We start from the raw sequence: 18,365 nt of genomic DNA on the forward strand, positions 1-18,365 counted from the left end.
CTATCGGGCTGCTGGGGAACAGACACGCTTAATAAAGCCTCATCGACTTCACTCTATTCGTCTCACGGAGTCTTTGTGCGCTACATGGTACAAATGCTGCTTGCCACTTATCAGCCCAAACCTAAATGCTGTCCAATTATACAGCACTTTAGGATTTTCAGATATCATGAAGTACTCTATAAATGGAAGCTTCTTTTCTCTTCTTTTTATTAAACTGCTTGCCAGTTTACAAGTCAAAAAGGAATGATGCGATTCCCCTTTTAACTAAAATCCAGAGAATTTCTTTTGATTTCTGCACTCAAGTGCTGCACCTTCCAAAATCAGATTTTATAGCCACTTTTACCTGCAATGTTGTCAGTGGCCTGTTAGTTAGGATGGTAAGTTGGGAGGATAACATCCCATTTTTACTTCAGACAGGAATTTCAATTCATCCTGCCCCCATCAATTTCTTCTCTTTGACATCAGCTGGTCTTCGACCGGTGGAAACGGCAAGGCCACATCTGGCACATCACCACAGTTTTGAAAGGATAGATTTAGGAGTTAAAAGCTTGCCTTCATCCTGGCTAGATAATTGCCTCCAATCAAAGCCCATGGGCTTTTCTCCCATTCAGAATGGGCGGAAGATCTCGACTGATATTGGTAGATTTGAGTTATCTTTTTAATGCATCAAGTTTGTTGTTTGTTGCCGTCACCCAGCTCGAAGCAACAGCGCAAACCCAGCATTACATAAGCAACACAGAAGGTGACAGATTATTCGCAAATATAAAATGTTCGCCATTTCCATGGGTTTTTCTTTACAGGACATCACTAAAGTCACGCCTCAGCAGACCCTGATCATCCATTCTTTCATAGATCTCATTTGAATTCTCTGTGAAGGGCATGACCTGCCTGTTTGTAATCTGATCACATCGCTGATGGTCTGTCACAGAACAATGGGAGCTTTCCTGCAATTTTAAGACTCCCTGGTAGATTGGCAAAAAAAACATTGCCTCAAGACAGTGCGGAAGGAGCACAGCACAGTGTGGCGTGGAGAGGAGGGAAATGTGTGAGTGAAATTGTCCGTACGGCATCCTGTGTGGTTTGAGGGGGTGAAGGACAACAACAACGTATCTTTACATTAGTTCTTTGATATAACAAAACATTCCAAAGCACTTCACAGTGTCCAATTGGCCAAACGCTGGCACTAGAACAAAAGGTAGTCAAACACTTGAGCAAAGAGGCAGTGGCATACTGCTATTGTCACTGGACTACTAATCCAGAGACCCAGGATACTGCTCTGGGAACCGGCTTTCGAATCCCATCATGGCAGATGGTGAAATATAAATTCAATAAAAATCTGGAATTCTAAGCCTAAACGATGACTATGAAACCATTGTCGGATGTTTTACATACCCATCTGGTTCATTAATGTCCTTTAGTGAACTAAATCCATCCTTATCCGGCCTGGCTTACATGTGACTCCGGATCCATAGCAATGTGGTTGACCCTGAAATGTTCAAGGGAAATTAGGGATGGGCAATAAATGCTGACCCAGACAGCGACACCCACATCCCAAGAATGAATCAAAAAAAGGTACGTTCTAAATAGAGCCTTAAAAGGTGCAAAGAGATAGTGTGGCAAAAATGTTTTGATGAGGTAATTCTGCAGCTTATGGCATAGAAGGCTGAAAGCATGGGTGTCCATGGTGGAACAAAAGAATTAGGAGATCCAGAAGAGGCCAGAGCTGGAGGAATGCAAAATTCCTGGAGGGTTGTAGGGCTGGAATGGTTACAGAGATAGGAAAGGGTAATTTCATGGAGGTATTTGAGCATGCGGCTGAGGATCTTAGCATTAAGGCATTGGTGAACCAGAAACCAATATAGGCCTGTGAAAACAGGGTAAAGCAATTTCCCCACTAAGGATAGGACGTCCAATTAAATTTGTGTCATTCATTCTGATCCAGCAAAAGCTCTCCAGCAAAATGTTGCACCAGTTCCACACAATCTAATATTCTGCAATCAGCAACATATTGGTGATAGCAATAAGAAGGTGAGGAACATGCAGCCTAGCATAAATCTGCAAACATTTTCTGGGCTCAGATCAACATTGAAGAGACGGCGGGCGTTGCAAACTGCAACCATGAAATAATGTGCAGCTGCTCTCCTCCTGTGACTTCAGAATTATAGCCTTGCATAATAAGTCCTCTTTTGATCTTTGACCTTAACTTGAAAATACAGCAAAGTCACAATGGGTGGCTAACTCTTTGAGTCCAAAGCTAAAATGGCATGTCTTTGAAAAGGATGTAAAATGTCAAGTTAGCCAATGTTGCCATCAGTAAAACAGGAAGCTAGGATTCTTTTCAATGTTCTAAAAAAAGAGACAGAATGCTTACAGTGACATACTGCTGGGCTGTGGGCCTGAAGCAGTTGTTTATTTGCAATCCACATCATTTATTCCAACCCTTCCATTAACCATGACAAAAATCGCACAGAATGAAGAAAGTACAGTTAACCACAAAACTTTGTAACTTGAAATTTAAGGGTGTTGTTTTCAGAAGGGAGGGTTGAAAGGATCTTTGATATTAGCAATGATTGAAATTTAACCACCCTTGCCCACCCAGCCTCTCAAACACATCCTCCCACCTAACACCCTCCCACCCTCCCCTGCCCTCTTTCAGGCGCCTCTTACCCTCTTTCTGTACCACCCCCTTTCACCTCCCCAACCTTCTCGGGGACCCTGGAACCACTGCTGCCACCTCCCCTCTAAATGAGTAAGGCCCTTGGCACACGGGCACCTTGGCACTGCCAGCCTGGCACCATGGCAGTTCACCTGGAACCTGGCAGTCCCAAGGTGTCTGGCTGCCAGGGCGAATTCCAGAGTACCACCCTGCACTCTTCCCGAACACCCGAGGGCCTCTAATGACCTAGGAGAACCCTGAGGTGCCATCACGCCTCGTCCATGTTTGTGGAAACCAATGTTAAGGTCTCACAGGCATGGCCAAATGGCTCATTTAAATATGTTGATCTGGGTGAGGGCGCGATCCAGATCCCGCCGTGCGGAGCTAGTCATGTGACTCGCGATCGGCCCAACGCACAGCCCAAATTGGGGCTCTCGCGAGATTCACTCATCGTGCCTGGATCCACACTGGGTAACACGATGGCTGAATCATGCCCATTGGATAGAATCTTATCAGTATTTGGTAAAGTGTCAGGCTAAGACTGCAAACTGACACATAGAGCTGGATTCTCCGATCTTGAGACTAAGTGCCGATGTCGGCGTGGGAACAATGGCGTTTTACGCCCGAAGGAACCGGCGCAAAACCTCCATCGATCCTCCGTTTGGTGCGGGTCTAACAGGCTCGCAGCGTAAAGCCCCCAGCTCTAACTGTGGATAGAGCCGGAGAATTGCCAGGTGCCTGTCCGCGCATGCGCACGGAGAATTATTTGGCAACATGGTGCGGATCCGGCCTGCCAAATAGAGTCCCCCTTTGGCCAGACTCGCCACCCGCGGCCAACCCCACCAGTGCCCCCAGCCCCGCCAAAGACCCCCCTGCCCGTAGGTCGGCTCCTCCCCGATTGTGACAGCGCTGGATTCAGTTCGCAGCCGCCACACCGGATTCCCGGAATAAAATTGCAAGAGTGACCCACACCTTCGTAAACTCAGCCCATCGGGGGTGGAGCATCGGGGGGTCCTCTCAGGTGACGTCCTGAGGACGTACTCCCCAAGTACATTGTTTTTGAGGGGGCAGAGCATTGCAAAAGTGGCACCGCCCCCAATTTTGTTGCCAAGGGGGGATTCTCCACTGATCGACGAACGCGATTTCGGTGTGGAGGCCCGGAGTATCCCGCCCATAATTTTCCAGTTGCACAGACCTTCTCTCCAAATATTGAGAATCTGAAGAAAACAAAAGTGGGCATGGTTTATGCCATCACTCTGGTGGGGTAGGGCCTCATAGAGCCGGTAGAGATACGGGCACCATCTTTAACGAGTGCCCCAATTATGTCTGCGTGGGTTTCCTCCTGGTAGGTGAATTGGACATTCTAAATTCTCCCTCAGTGTAGCCCAACAGTAAGCCTACATGTGACAAAAATAAATATTATTATTGCAGCTTAAAGACCCTCAGCTCTCATCACGGAGGTATCAGGGGCTCTCCCATCCCTCACCCAACATTCCTCGCCAGCATTCCACCCCACCCAGTGTCCATGTTCCCCCCTGCCTCAACCACACGTCAATGAACCCATACCCCACATTGGGTTCCCACTGGGGCACTGCCCCAGCACATGTTGGCAGTTCCAGACTGGTGCTTCTCGCCCGAGGGTTCTACGTACCTGGGTTTCCCCGGAGGGATCCCCTCAGCTGATTCCTGTTTGGCCAGGAGTGCTGTAAACGTCACGGTAGGGAGATATGATTATTTGGTCAGGAGTGATCATGTGGCGGGGCGCCCGCTAACAACACTTAAAGTCATGCAATTCCATTAGAACGGGGATCAAGCCCAATGGGCATGAACCTTGTGATGTTGCCGGGGAGAAGCGGCGCAAATGCGCAAGTACAATCTCTCCGGTGGAAATCGTGGTTCCTGTTCCAGTGGGATTTGCCGCCATCACCGCCAATGCCGGACAAGGGGCATCATTCTCTGACCCCCGCCGGGTTGGAGAATCGCCGGGGGCTGCCGTGAATCCCGCCCCCGCCGGTTGCCGAAGTCTCCGGCACCGGATATTCGGCGGGAACGGGAATCGGGCCGCGCCGGTTGGCGGCCCCCCCCGCTCGATTCTACGGCCCAGATGGGCCGATAAATTGCCTGTCCCGCTGGCGTGGATTAAACCACCTTTTGAACGGCGGGACCAGGCGGCGTGGATGGGCTCCGGGGTCCTGGGGGGATGCGGGGCGATCTGGCCCCGGGGGGTGCCCCCACGGTGGCCTGGCCCGCGAGCGGGGCCCACCGATCCGCGGGCAGGCCTGTGCCATGGGGGCACTCTTTCCCTTCCGCCTTCGCCACGGTCTCCACCATGGCGGAGGCAGAAGAGACTCCCTCCACTGCGCATGCGTGGGAAACTGTCAGCTGACGCTCCCGCGCATGCGCCGCTCAGGGGTGTCATTTCCGCGCCAGCTGGCGGGGCAACAAAGGCCGTTTCCGCCAGCTGGCGGGGTGGAAATTCCTCCGGCGCCGGCCTAGCCCCTCAATGTTGGGGCTCGGCCCCCAAAGATGCGGAGCATTCCGCACCTTTGGGGCGGCGCGATGCCCGTCTGATTGGCACCGTTTTGGGCCCAGTCGGCGGACATCGCGCCGTTTCGGGAGAATTTCACCCAAGGCTAGTATGGGGTCAAAATCACCCACGATAGTTTGGAATTTTCTCAAAACATGGCAAAGTGTTAGGTTTGTTCAGGAAACTGTCGTGCCTCTCCACAGCGAAATAGGCGGTTTTCCCAATGCGACCTTCCCACACTTTGCCACGTTTTGTGCACCGTCATTGGAAGTGAGGAGCCCAATCACGCCGGCAAACCCAGCTTTACAGAGATCGGGGATGCCCCAAATTCAAAGTGAAATTAATGACTCCCTTCCTCCACGGACATCGGGACTCTTCCTCTGTGTTCCTGAGGAACATAGGCCCCCATGGAACCAGCCCGCCCGACGATCGATAGGCCCCGATCGTGGGCCAGGCCACCGTGGGGGCCGCCCCCCCTCCAGGACAGACCCCGCAGACCCGCCTTCCAGGTCCCGCCCTGTGGGACCTGAGTAACCCACGCCGGCGGGACTCGGCCGAACCTGCCGTCCACTCAGTCCATCTGGGCCGGGAGAATCGCCGCGGGGGCCGCTTTCAACGGCCCCCGACCGGCGCGGCGGGAATCCCACAGGAACCCGAGAATCGGCGGCGGAGAATCGGGAAGCCGGTGTCAGGGCGCGATTCTCGCGTCCCCCCCGGGATTCTCTGACCCGGCACGGGGGTCAGAGAATTCCGGCCCACGTCACGCTGGCAGGTGGGAGAATTGCAGGAACCGTGAGAATCTGGCTTAAAACAGAAGATGTTAAGAAGATTATTATTATTATAATTATAAAAGATGTTAAAATTAAGATTTAAATATGCTAATCTGATTACGTCTGCGGGGAGAGTCCAGGAACATCACAAAATGCTTGGCACCCGGTGCAAATCCCATTTCACGGCTCATCCGGCATTTTTCCAACATAGCAGGGTTCTTGCTGGGCTCTCCACCAACTGCAAACCGCACCCACGAGTTTCCCAGTGACCAATGCAAAAGAATTACACATAAAGATTTCATGTTTTCAGACTTTTACTGTAAAACAAAACACACTGTAGTCACCAAAAGGACAATCTGCAGATACTGGAATTCTGACATAAAAATAGAAAACGCTGGTAAATATTCAGCTGGTCAGGCAGCACCTGAGGAGCAAGGAACAGAGTTAACCTTTCAGACCAAGGGCCTTACTTCAGAATTCACGCCACATTTATGCACTCTCAGCAGGAATCCATGCAACCATACAATCCCTAGAGTGCAGGAGGACATTCGGCCATCGAGTCTGCACCCATCCAGGCCCACTCACCTGCCTTATCCCAGTAACCCCACCTAGCCAGCACATATTTGTGACACTAAGAGGCACTTTAGCATGGCCAATCCACCTAACCGGCATATATTTGGACTATGGAAGGAAACCCACGCAGACACGGGGAGAGGGTGCAAACTCCACACAGTCACCCAAGGCCGGAATTGAATGAGGGTCCCTGGCACTGTGAGGCAGCAGTGATAACCACTACACCACCCCAAATGTGTCCTGAATTTACTGCCCCAAACTACACCCAGCTTTAACAGGATTAGTCTTCCTGTCCCACCAGGGTGAACCTTCTGGGCATACCCAAATGGAATTCCGGTAGTGTAAGGCATCATCTAGTAACTCCTTGGTCTTTCACTTTTCACACGATTTTCTTTAAATCAGGGATCTGTCCTCACCAGAACACGTCTTAGGCCTTTTCAAAACAGTCCTTTTTTCCTGCCTGACCTATCAGCATCTGTTGTGAGTTTTCTTCCCCAAATCTCTGTTTCTGACTGACTCTGTGAATATGTGTGTCTGTACGCAAGCAAACTGATGCACAATCAATAACTCCAGAAGCGAGATTGGAGACAATTGAAGGCTTTAATACGCTAGATGTTTCCCCCAGCAGCGCAGGTACAGAAGAAAGCTGCTGGGGTGGCACGGGCCCTTATACCCCGCCTTGCAGGGCGGAGCTAACATACAGGCTTAACCAATGGGAACAAGTACATTCTCCACCAATGGTATTCCGGCATTACCAGGTACCGTAATCCTCCTAACACAGACTACCACATTCACCCCCTGTTAAAAAAAAGAGTCCGGCGGGGGTGGTAGCTTCGTATTACAACGTGGTAAAAGTGGTAGAAGTTACAGTTATGAAGGTATCGTAATACCTCCGTACAGCGTTTTGCCTTATTACATCTTAACTATTTACAACAGTAATGTACATTTCAAAATGAAACAATTCGTCGATCAGGGGCCCTGGTCGTCCTCTGCGATCGTCGTAGCTTTGGTGGTAATGCCGGTGGAGGTTTGGGCGTCTGTGACTCCGGGAGCGTGGTTTCGGCTTCTGCGGCAGCTTCATCACCCTTAGACGGGGCCGGTGGAAGGACCGACTGACCTGGGAAGGGGGCGGCTGTGGGGTGCGCCGGTGGGCGGGAGGGCCTAGACGGGGCCGGTGAAGAACTGATCCACCTGTGAAGGGGGCGGCTGTGGGGTGCGCCGATGGGCAGGGCCTAGACGGGGCCGGTGAAGAACCGATCCACCTGAGAAGGGGGCGGCTGTGGGGTGCACCGGTGGGAGGGAGGGTGGGACTGGTGGCGGGGGTGTGTGTGGAGATCCAGCAGTCGCCAGGTCCCGTAGGGAGACCGTATCCTGTCGGCCGTCGGGGTACGCCACGTAGGCGTACTGAGGGTTAGCGCGGAGGAGATGGACCCTCTCAACCAATGGGTCCGACTTGTGCGCCCTCACGTGCTTTCGGAGCAGGACGGGTCCGGGAGCTGCCAGTCAGGTCGGGAGCGAGGTCCCAGAGGAGGACTTCCTGGGGAAGACAAGGAGCCATTCGTGAGGTGTTTGGTTGGTTGTGGTACAAAGCAGTGACCGGATGGAGTGGAGGGCATCCGGGAGGACTTCCTGCCAGCGGGAGATTGGGAGATTCCTGGACCGTAGGGCCAGTAGGACGGTCTTCCAGACCTTTCCATTCTCCCTCTCTGCCTACCTGTTTCCCCGGGGATTGTAACTGGTCGTCCTGCGCGAGGCAATGCCCTTGCTGAGCAGGAATTGACGCAGTTTGTTGCTCATAAAGGAGGACTCCCTATCGCTGTGTATGTAGGCGGGGAAACCGAACAGCGTAAAGATACTGTGGAGGGCTTTTATGACGGTGGTTGCCGTCATGTCGGGGCAGGGGATGGCGAATGGGAACCGGGAGTACTCATCAATCATGTTCAGGAAGTGCGTGTTGCAGTCGGTGGAGGGGAGGGGGCCTTTGAAATCCATACTGAGGCGTTCAAAGGGACGGGAAGCCTTTATCAGGTGTGCTTTCTCTGGCCTGTAGAAGTGCGGCTTGCACTCCGTGCAGATTTGGCAATTCCTGGTGGCTGTCGTGACCTCCTCGATGGAGTAGGGCAGGTTGCGGGTCTTGATGAAGTGGAAGAATCGAGTGACCCCCAGGTGGCAGAGGTCCTCGTAGAGGGCTTGGAGGCGGTCCACTTGTGCGTTGGCACATGTGCCGCGGGATAGGGCATCAGGAGGCTCGTTTAGCTTCCCGGGACGATACAAGATCTCATAGTTGTAGGTGGAGAGTTCGATCCTCCACCGTAAGATCTTGTCGCTATTTATCTTGCCCCGCTGTGCATTATCGAACATGAAAGCAACCGACCATTGGTCAGTGAGGAGAGTGAATCTCCTGCCAGCCAGGTAATGCCTCCAATGTCGCACATCTTCTACTATGGCCTGGGCCTCCTTTTCGACTGAGGAATGGTAGATTTCGGAGGCGTGGAGGGTGCGTGAGAAGGCCACGGGTCTGCCCGCTTGGTTGAGGGTGGCCACCAGAACTATGTCGGACGCGACGCTGTTGACCTGGCAGGGGAGGGACTCGTTGATGGCGTGCATCGTGGCCTTTGCAATATCTGCTTTGATGCGGCTGAAGGCCTGGCGGGCCTCTATCGACAGGGGAAAAACTGTGGATTGGATCAGTGGACTGGCCTTGTCTGCATAGTTGGGGACCCACTGGGCATAGTAGGAAAAAAAACCTAGGCAGCGCTTCAGGGTCTTGGAGCAGTGCGGGAGGGGGAACTCCATAAGGGGGCGCATGCGTTCGGGATCAGGGCCTATAACTCCATTACTCACTACGTAGCCGAGGATGACTAGGCGGTCGGTGCTGAACACGCATTTATCCTTGTTATACGTGAGATTAAGGATTTTTGGGGTCTGGAGGAATTTTTGGAGGTTAGTGTCGTGGTCCTGCTGGTCGTGGCCGCAGATGGTGACATTATCGAGGTACGGGAATGTGGCCCGTAAACCGTACCGGTCAACCATTTGGTCCATCTCTCGTTGGAAGACCGAGACCCCATCAGTGACACCGAAGGGAACCCTTAAGAAGTGGTAGAGCCGCTTCAAAGGCAGTGTACTTGTGGTCACTAGTGCGGATGGGGAGCTGGTGATAGGCGGACTTAAGATCCACCGTTGAAAAGACCTTGTATTGCGCGATCCTGTTGACCAGGTCGGATATGCGGGGGAGAGTGTACGCGTCAAGCTGCGTAAACCTGTTGATGGCCTGACTGCAGTCAATGACCATCCTGTGCTTCTCCCCGGTCTTTACAACCACTACTTGCGCTCTCCAGGGGCTGTTGCTAGCCTCAATGACACCTTCCCTCAGTAACCGTTGGACTTCTGACCTAATAAAGATCCGGTCCTGGGCACTACACCGTCTGCTCCTGGTGGCGACTGGTTTGCAATCCGGGGTGAGGTTCGCAAACGGGAAGTCAGATCAACCTTGAGGGTCGCAAAGCTGCAGACAGTGAGGGGGGGTATAGGGTCGCTGAATTTGAAAGTTAGACTTTGGAGGTTGCACTGAAGGTCCAACCCTGGGAGTGTGGCTGCGCAGAGGTGGGGAAGGATGTAGAGTCGGTAGTTTTTGAACTCCCTTCCCTGGACCGTGAGGTAAGCTACACAAAACGCCTTGATCTCTACTGAGTGAGATCCGGAGGCCAGGGAGATTATTTGATTAACGGGATGGACGGGGAGAGAACAGCGTCTTACCGTGTTGGGGTGTATGAAGCTCTCCGTGCTCCCAGAGTCGATTAGCCAGGACGTTTCATGCCCATTGATAAGCACCGTCGTCGTAGCAGTCGAGGGTGTTCGGGGCCGAGACTGATCCAGGGTCACCGAGGCTACTCGTGGCAGCAGTTGGATGTTCTCTTCGGGCGGTGTGTGGTCAGCCAAACTAGGGTCCTGGGAGTCCATCCAAGATGGTGGCGCCCATTGGTCGCACATGGCTGGGGGTGCACAAAATGGCGGCGCCCATCCATCGCACGTGGCGTCCACGGGACAAGATGGCGGCACCCGGAGGCCACACGTGGCCCTGGAGGAGGAAGATGGCGGCGCCTGCTGGACGCACGGGGTCCGTGGAGAGGGTTGTGGTGGCGGTTCGTATTCACCTCCGGAGACCGCAGCGACCGCCCGGGCCTGGCATACCGCCTCGAAGTGGCCCTTTTTGCTGCATCCCTTGCAGATGGATGAACGGGCCGGACAGGGCTGCCGGGGGTGCTTGGCTTGCCCGCAAAAATAGCAGCGGGGCCCCCCGGGGTTGCCAGGCCATCTCACAGCACAAGCTTATGGGGGGATGGGAGATGCCTCGGGGTCGGCCGCGGGGGGGTTCCACGCTGCCCAGGGGGCTGCCGCGCGGTCAGGGATGTAAGCGCGGGCGTTTCGGGAGGCCACATCCAGGGAGCCGGCAAGGGCCCGTGCCTCCTTGAGTCCTAGTGTCTCCTTCTCCAGCAATCGCTTGCGGATTTGGGAGGACAGCATACCTGCAATAAAAGCGTCCCGGATCAAAGGTTCTGTGTGGTCGCTCGCCGAAACTTGTGGGCAGCTGCAGTTTCTCCCCAACACCAGGAGCGCACAGTAGAATTCTTCCAGTTATTCCCCAGGGATTTGTCGCCTCGTTGCTAGTAGATGTCGGGCGTAGACCTGGTTTACAGGGCGAATATAATGTCCTTTCAGCAGCTCCATTGCTGCATCAAAATCGTCCGCGTCCTCGATGAGGGTGTAGATTTCTGGGCTCACCCTCGAGTGCAGAGCTTGTAGTTTCTGTTCTCCCATGGGTGTGTTTTTGGTCGTCCCGAGATATCCGTTGAAACACGCCAGCCAGTGCTTGAAGGTTGCCGCTGAGTTTGCCACGTGGGGGCTGAGTTGCAAACACTCCGGATTGATTTGGAGCTCCATTCTTTAAAAACTAGCGTATTAAATTGATGCATGATCAATAACTCCAGATGCGAGATTGGAGACAATTGAAGGCTTTAATATGCTAGATGTTTCCCCCAGCAGCGCAGGTACAGAAGAAAGCTGCTGGGGCGGCACGGGTTCTTAGACCCCGCCTTGCAGGGCGGAGCTAACATACAAGCTTAACTAATGGGAACAAGTACATTCTCCACCAATGGTCCAGCATTACCAGGTACCGTAATCCTCCTAACACAGACTACCACCCAAACTCCGCTGTGTCTTCTTCTGCAGCCAGGTGTTAAAACTTGCGTCGTTCTTTCAGTAAGTTTTGATTTGAGTTTCAGTCTCCAAAACAAGCAGGTCACGTGGGTTTGTCTCCGGACAGGTTTAGTATGAGGTCACATGGCCTTGTCTCCGGGCAGACTTCATAGGTGATCACATCCCTTTCCAATCTACTCGATTTTATATTGAATTCAGGGAGACAGTTTAAAACATAACCATCTTATAAAATTCAGCACCCTTAACAAAGTGCTTTATGACATTGCCCCTGGGCCGGAATTATCCGTTACGGGTGCGCTCCACTACCGCTGCTAGCGAGAATCCTGGGGCAGAAGTCTCCACAATCGGCACGATGTCCGCCGACCGGCGCCAAGAACGGCACGAATCAGTCCGGCATCGCGCCGCCCCAAAGGTGCAGAATCCTCCGCATCTTGAGCGGCCGAGCCCTAACCTTGAGGGGCTAGACCCGCGCCGGTTGGTGCGGCCCCAACTCCGCCAGCGCCAGCCTTGCCCCTAAAGGTGCGGAGGATTCCGCACAATACCTCAACCATTTACTTTCTAATTCTTATTTTCCTGATCATTCCATGGCATCAGTCTCCTGACATCTGTCATCTTCTCCAGTCCTACAACTCGCTGGAACTTCTATCATAGATTATCATAGAATTTACAGTGCAGTGTTCCTCCAACTCAGCTGTCCAGATCCTCAGCTCTCGAATTTCCTTCCAGAACCTCATTGTCTTCCCACCTGCTCTTTCTTTGGCTTGGTGTTGATTTTATGCTTCAAGGAGTTGCTGCATGTGCGGGAGCGCTAGCGTGTTCTGGCGTGATCCCAGCGCATGCGCAGAGGGGTTCTCCGCGCCGGCCATGGCGGACCGTTACAGCGGCCGGCGCAGCGACCATTACAGTTGAGGGAAAGAGTGCCCCCACGGCACAGGCCCGCCCACAGATCGGCGGGCCCCGATCACGGGCCAGGCCACAGTAGGGGTCCCCCCTGGACCAGATTCCCCCGTGCCCCATCGAGGACTCCGCAGACCGCCCGCAAAGCCAGGTCCCGCCGGTAAGGACCTTGTTTGATTCACGCCAGCGGGACTGGCCGAAAACGGGCAGCCAGTTGGCCCATCGCGGAGCGGAGGATCGCCGGGAGGTGGGGAGGGGGCGCACTGCCAATGGCCCATATCGGCGCGACGCGATTCCCGCCCATGCCGAAAAACCAGCGCTGGAGAATCTGGCAGCCAGCGTCGGGGCGGCGGGGTGGGATTCACGCCGCCCCCCCCCCCCGGCGATTCTCCGGGCTGGTGGGGGGGGGGGGGGGGGGTCGGAGAATCCCGCCCATTATTTCCATGATCTGGGGCGAAATTCTCCCCCAACGGCGCGATGTCCGCCGACTGGCGCCAAACACGGCGCCAATCAGACGGGCATCGCGCCGGCCCAAAGGTGCGGAATGCTCCGCATCTTTGGCAGCCTAGCCCCAACATTGAGGGGCTAGGCCGACGCCGGAGGGATTTCCGCCCCGCCAGCTGGCGGAAATGGCGTTTGTTTCCCCGCCAGCTGGCGCGGAAATGCGGCGCATGCGCGGGAGCGTCAGCGGCCGCTGACAGTTTCCCGGTGCATGCGCGGGAGCGTCAGCGGCCGCTGTCAGTTTCCCGCGCATGCGCAGTGGGGAGAGTCTCTTCCGCCTCCGCCATGGTGGAGGCTGTAGCGGAGGCGGAAGGGAAAGAGTGCCCACACGGCACAGGCCCGCCCGCGGATCGGTGGGCCCCGATCGCGGGCCAGGCCACCGTGGGGGCACCCCCCGGGGTCAGATCGCCCCGAGCCCCCCCCCAGGATCCCGGAGCCCGCCCACGCCGCCTGGTCCCGCCGGTAAATACCAGGTTTGATTTACGCCGGTGGGACAGGCGATTTCTGGGCGGGACTTTGGCCCATCCGGGCCGGAGAATTGAGCGGGGGTCCCGCCAACCGTCGCGGCCCGATTCCCACCCCCGCCCAATCTCCGGTACCGGAGACTTCGGCGGGGGCGGGGGCGGGATTCACGGCGGCCTACGGCCATTCTCCGACCCGGCGGGGGGTCGGAGAATGACGTCCCAGATGAGTGAATGGGTTTAACAAAAGACCTGGCAGCAGGGGACCTGTCCATCCCTTTGTTTGCACCAGCGCCATGTTTGAGGATAGAAGCTTTGGGAGAGCGGGACTCAGGGGCGGGATTCTCCGACCCCCCGCCGGGTCGGAGAATCGCCGGGGGCTGGCGTGAATCCCGCCCATGCCGGTTGCCGAATTCTCCGGCACCAGATATTCGGCGGGCGTGGGAATTGCACCGCGCCGGTTGCCTGGCGATTCTCCGGCCCACGATGGGCAGAAGTCCCGCTGCTGGAATGCCTGTCCCACCGGCGAGAATCAAACCACCTCTCTTACCGGCGGGACAAGGAGGCGCGGGCGGGCTCCGGGGTCCTGGGGGGGCGCGGGGCGATCTGGCCCCAGGGGGTGCCCCCACGTTGGCCTGGCCCGCGATCGGGGCCCACTGATCTGCGGGCGGGCCTGTGCCGTGGGGCACTCTTTTCCTTCCGCCTTCGCCATGGTCTCCACTATGGCGGAGGCGGAGCAGACCCCGTCCACTGCGCATGCGCGGGGATGCCGTGAGCGGCCACTGATGCTCCCGCGCATGCGCCGCACGGCAAAGTCATTTCCGCGCCAGCTGGCGGGGCACCAAAGGCCTTTCCCGCCAGCTGGCAGGGCGGAAATCAGTTCCGGCGCGGGCCTAGCCCCTCAAGGTGAGGGCTCGGCTCCTCAAGATGCGGAGAATTCCGCACCTTTGGGGCGGCGAGATGCTGGACTGATTTGCGCCGTTTTTGGCGCCGGTTGGCGGACATCGCACTGATTGCGGAGAATCCCGCCCCTTGTGTTGATTTTCACCCATTGATCACCTCTTTCCCTGGGCGAAATTCTCCAGAAATGGCGCGATGTCCGCCGACTGGCGCCCAAAATGGCGCCAAACAGACGGGCATCGCGCCGCCCCAAAGGTGCGGAATGCTCCGCATCTTTGGGGGCCGAGCCCCAACATTGAGGGGCTAGGCCGACGCCGGAGGAATTTCCGCCCCGCCAGCTGGCGGAAACGGCCTTTGTTGCCCCGCCATCTGGCGCGGAAATGACATCCCCGAGCGGCGCATGCGCGGGAGCGTCAGCGGCCGCTGACAGTTTCCTACGCATACGCAGTGGAGGGAGTCTCCACCATGGCGGAGGCGGAAGGGAAAGAGTGCCCCCACGGCACAGGTCCACCCGCGGATCGGTGGGCCCCGATCGCGGGCCAGGCCATCGTGGGGGCTCCCCCCGGGGCCAGATCGCCCCGCGCCCCCCCCCCAGGACCCTGGAGCCCGCCCGCGCCGCCTTGTCCCGCCGTTCAAAAGGTGGTTTAATCCACGCCGGCGAGACAGGCAATTTATCGGCGGGACTTTGGCGCATCCGGGCCGGAGAATCGAGCGGGGGGGGGCCCATCAACCGGCGCGGCCCGATTCCCGCCCCCGCCGAATATCCGATGCCGGAGACTTCGGCAACCGGCGGGGGCGAGATTCACGGCAGCCCCTGGCGATTCTCCGACCCGGCGGGGGGTTGGAGAATGACGCCCAGGCCTGTTACATTGTGCAGCCAGTCATTGGCGATTGCAAGACAGGAGGAAAGGTTAGTCTTTCGTCATCAGTGCCCATACCATGCTTGGCGTCTGGGATTAGGGATAGAGGCTAGGCTGTTCACATTTCCTTTGCGACTTCAGGAATTCTGCAGGTTGTCTATGGCACAAGAGCAGTGTAAGATGACTTTGATTGAGTCACATTGCAAAGAGAATCCCTCAATGTTTGTGGTCAGCATGTGTATGACCAGAACAAGTAAAGCCAAGGTGATTCAAAGTATATAGAAATGGAATAACTTATTGCTGCTTCTTATCCTGCGATGGAAAGTGAGAATGGAGATTAAACTCTATAAATTATACTTGGCATAATTTTATTATTGTAAAGATTAAAATATGAATAAGGCAAAGTGTTCATTTGAAAAACAAGTCAAAAGGGAAGACATAAAACAGAGCACAGTGGTTTGACAAGCCAATGTATTTTAAATGAATTATTCATTTGCTGTTTGCATTTTTTTTAATGATGTATATTGCAATGATTCCATATATTTTAAATGAGGTCATTTCAGAATTGGCAAACTTTCACTGTGAGTGCAGAATAATATGATGCAAAGTTCTTTTTAAACAACTACTAATCTAGCCTTCCAAGACTATTGATCCGAGTTTAGATTTGATGCCTGGAGTTGTGAACAGGTTTGTTGTACACTGGATCATGTCGGTGTCTGCGTCGATCCTGCTGATGGGAATTTAAGCCGAAGTTTCCTGCAGAGCTCATTAACCTGGTGTAAGGTCAACGTCAAATGCAATGTCACTACAGGGTCAACAGCAAGTGAGCAGGCTGCTGTCTTCCGCAATGCTGCCTTTATTGCTTCTCTTCCGTTAAGATGCAGAATGGGGATATGCCCATTGGGGTTGCCAATCAAAGAACATAGAATATAGAACATGATCTGCAGAAGGAGGCCATTCGGTCCTTTGAGTCTGCACCGACCCACTTAAGCCCTCACAACCAGGGGCTGGTTTAGCACACTGGGATAAATTGCTGGCTTTTAAAGCAGACCAAGGCACGCCAGCAGCACGGTTCAATTCCCGTACCAGCCTCCCCGAACAGGCACCGAAATGTGGCGACTAGGAACTTTTCACGGTAACTTCATTTGAAGCCTAATTGTGACAATAAGTGATTTTCATTTTTCACTTCCACCCTATCCCCGTTACCGAATAACCCCTCCTAACCTTTTTGGGCACTCAGGGCAATTTGGCATGGCCAATCCACCTAACCTGCATGTCTTTGAATCAACTTTTCCGTCCTTCTAAATGTGTGAAATGGGTAGGGGCCAAAAACATTTCAGGTGCACCAAGATTTTGGTGATGGGGGTCTTGTCCATTGACTGGATAGCCGGCAAGAGTCCCGTGATGCCGCCTTTTGGTAAAAGCCTGCCACATTTAGTGCCAATCAGGCCCTTAATTGGACAACAGTAGGCCTTTCCTGGGATAAAAAAACGTGGGTTGGAAGACCAGCCTTCAGAGGCCAGCAGCTCTTCATTGCTTAGTAGCACCATAGGGGAGAAGGTGACTGCCACTGGTAAAGCATCCACCCCAGGGCCAGGGTTGATGAGGGTCCCAGGCCACAAGTCAATGATGGCAGTAGGGGTATTGGAGGTGAAGGTTATGAGGGAGGGGCGTCGTCAGCAAGGGTAGGGTCTGGCTCTCAGCGGCCCCCTTTCCCAATGGCATGGGTGATTCAATCAAGTATTGAATGCCTTTGAACGAGGGAACTACCCAACCCAACCCCCCCCCGCATCCCCCCAACCACCCCCCCAACACCTTCCCCACCATAATCCAGTCTCCTGGATTCAACCCTGACCTGATTTATTATAATGAATGGTCAATCCCCCACCCACCGCTGGGTGAATACCAGAGGAAGCGAATGAGGTCCTTAAGTGTGCTTTAATGGCCCACTTAAGGGGCTGAATTGACGGTCAGGCAGGATGGCTGTCGACAAGCCTTCCCACCATAGACAAGTGGAGTAGTGGCGGAAGCAGAGTTCCCATCCACCATTAGTCCGCCCAATTAAATGCTCCCCTCGGTAGTATAAAGGGTTGAGAGAATGGGTATATAAATTTATGGGACACCAGGGGCGTAATTCTCCGACCCCCCAGCGGGTGGGAGAATGGCCGTTGGCCGCCGTGAATCCCGCCCCTGCTGGTTGCCGAAGTCTCCGGTACCGGAGATTGGGCGGGGGCGGGAATCGGGCCGCGCCGGTTGGCGGCCCCCCCGCTCGATTCTCCGGCCCGGATGGTCCGATGTCCCGCCGAGAAATTGCGTGTCCCGCAGGCGTAAATTAAAGTAGCTATTACCGGCGGAACACGGCTGCGTGGGCGGGCTCCGGGGTCCTGGGGAGGCGGGGGGCGATCTGACCCCGGGGGGTGCCCCCACCGTGGCCTGGCCCGCGATCGGGTCCCACCGATCCATGGGCGGGCCTGTGCCATGGGGGCACTCTTTCCCTTCCGCCTCCGCCACGGTCTCCACCATGGCGGAGGCGGAAGAGACTCCCTCCACTGCGCATGCGTGGGAAACTGTCAGCGGCCGCTGATGCTCCCGCGCTTGTGCCACCCGGGGATGTCATTTCCGCACCAGCTGGCGGGGCGGAAATCCCTCTGGCGCCGGCCTAGCCCCTCAATGTCGGGGCTCGGCCCCCAAAGATGCAGAGCATTCCGCACCTTTGGGGCGTCGCGATGCCCGTCTGATTGGCGCCGTTTTGGGCGCCAGTCGGCGGACATCGCGCCGCTGGGGGAGAATTTCGCCCATGGTGATTTGGCACTAACAACAGGCAGTCGCGTGTTGGGTACGGTAGGGAGCAGACAGGCAGCCCTGAGGGGTGAGGTGCCTTCTGATAACTCACTATGTAAATCGTGTAAATAAACAAGCTTTAAGTAGATGCCCTGAAACTCCTCCTCGCTAGAATCCAGACCCAGCACCTTCTCCAACACCCTCCAACAAGCCTGGCACAGG

Source organism: Scyliorhinus torazame, chromosome 19 (assembly GCF_047496885.1).
Source record: "Scyliorhinus torazame isolate Kashiwa2021f chromosome 19, sScyTor2.1, whole genome shotgun sequence".
NCBI lineage: Eukaryota > Metazoa > Chordata > Chondrichthyes > Carcharhiniformes > Scyliorhinidae > Scyliorhinus > Scyliorhinus torazame.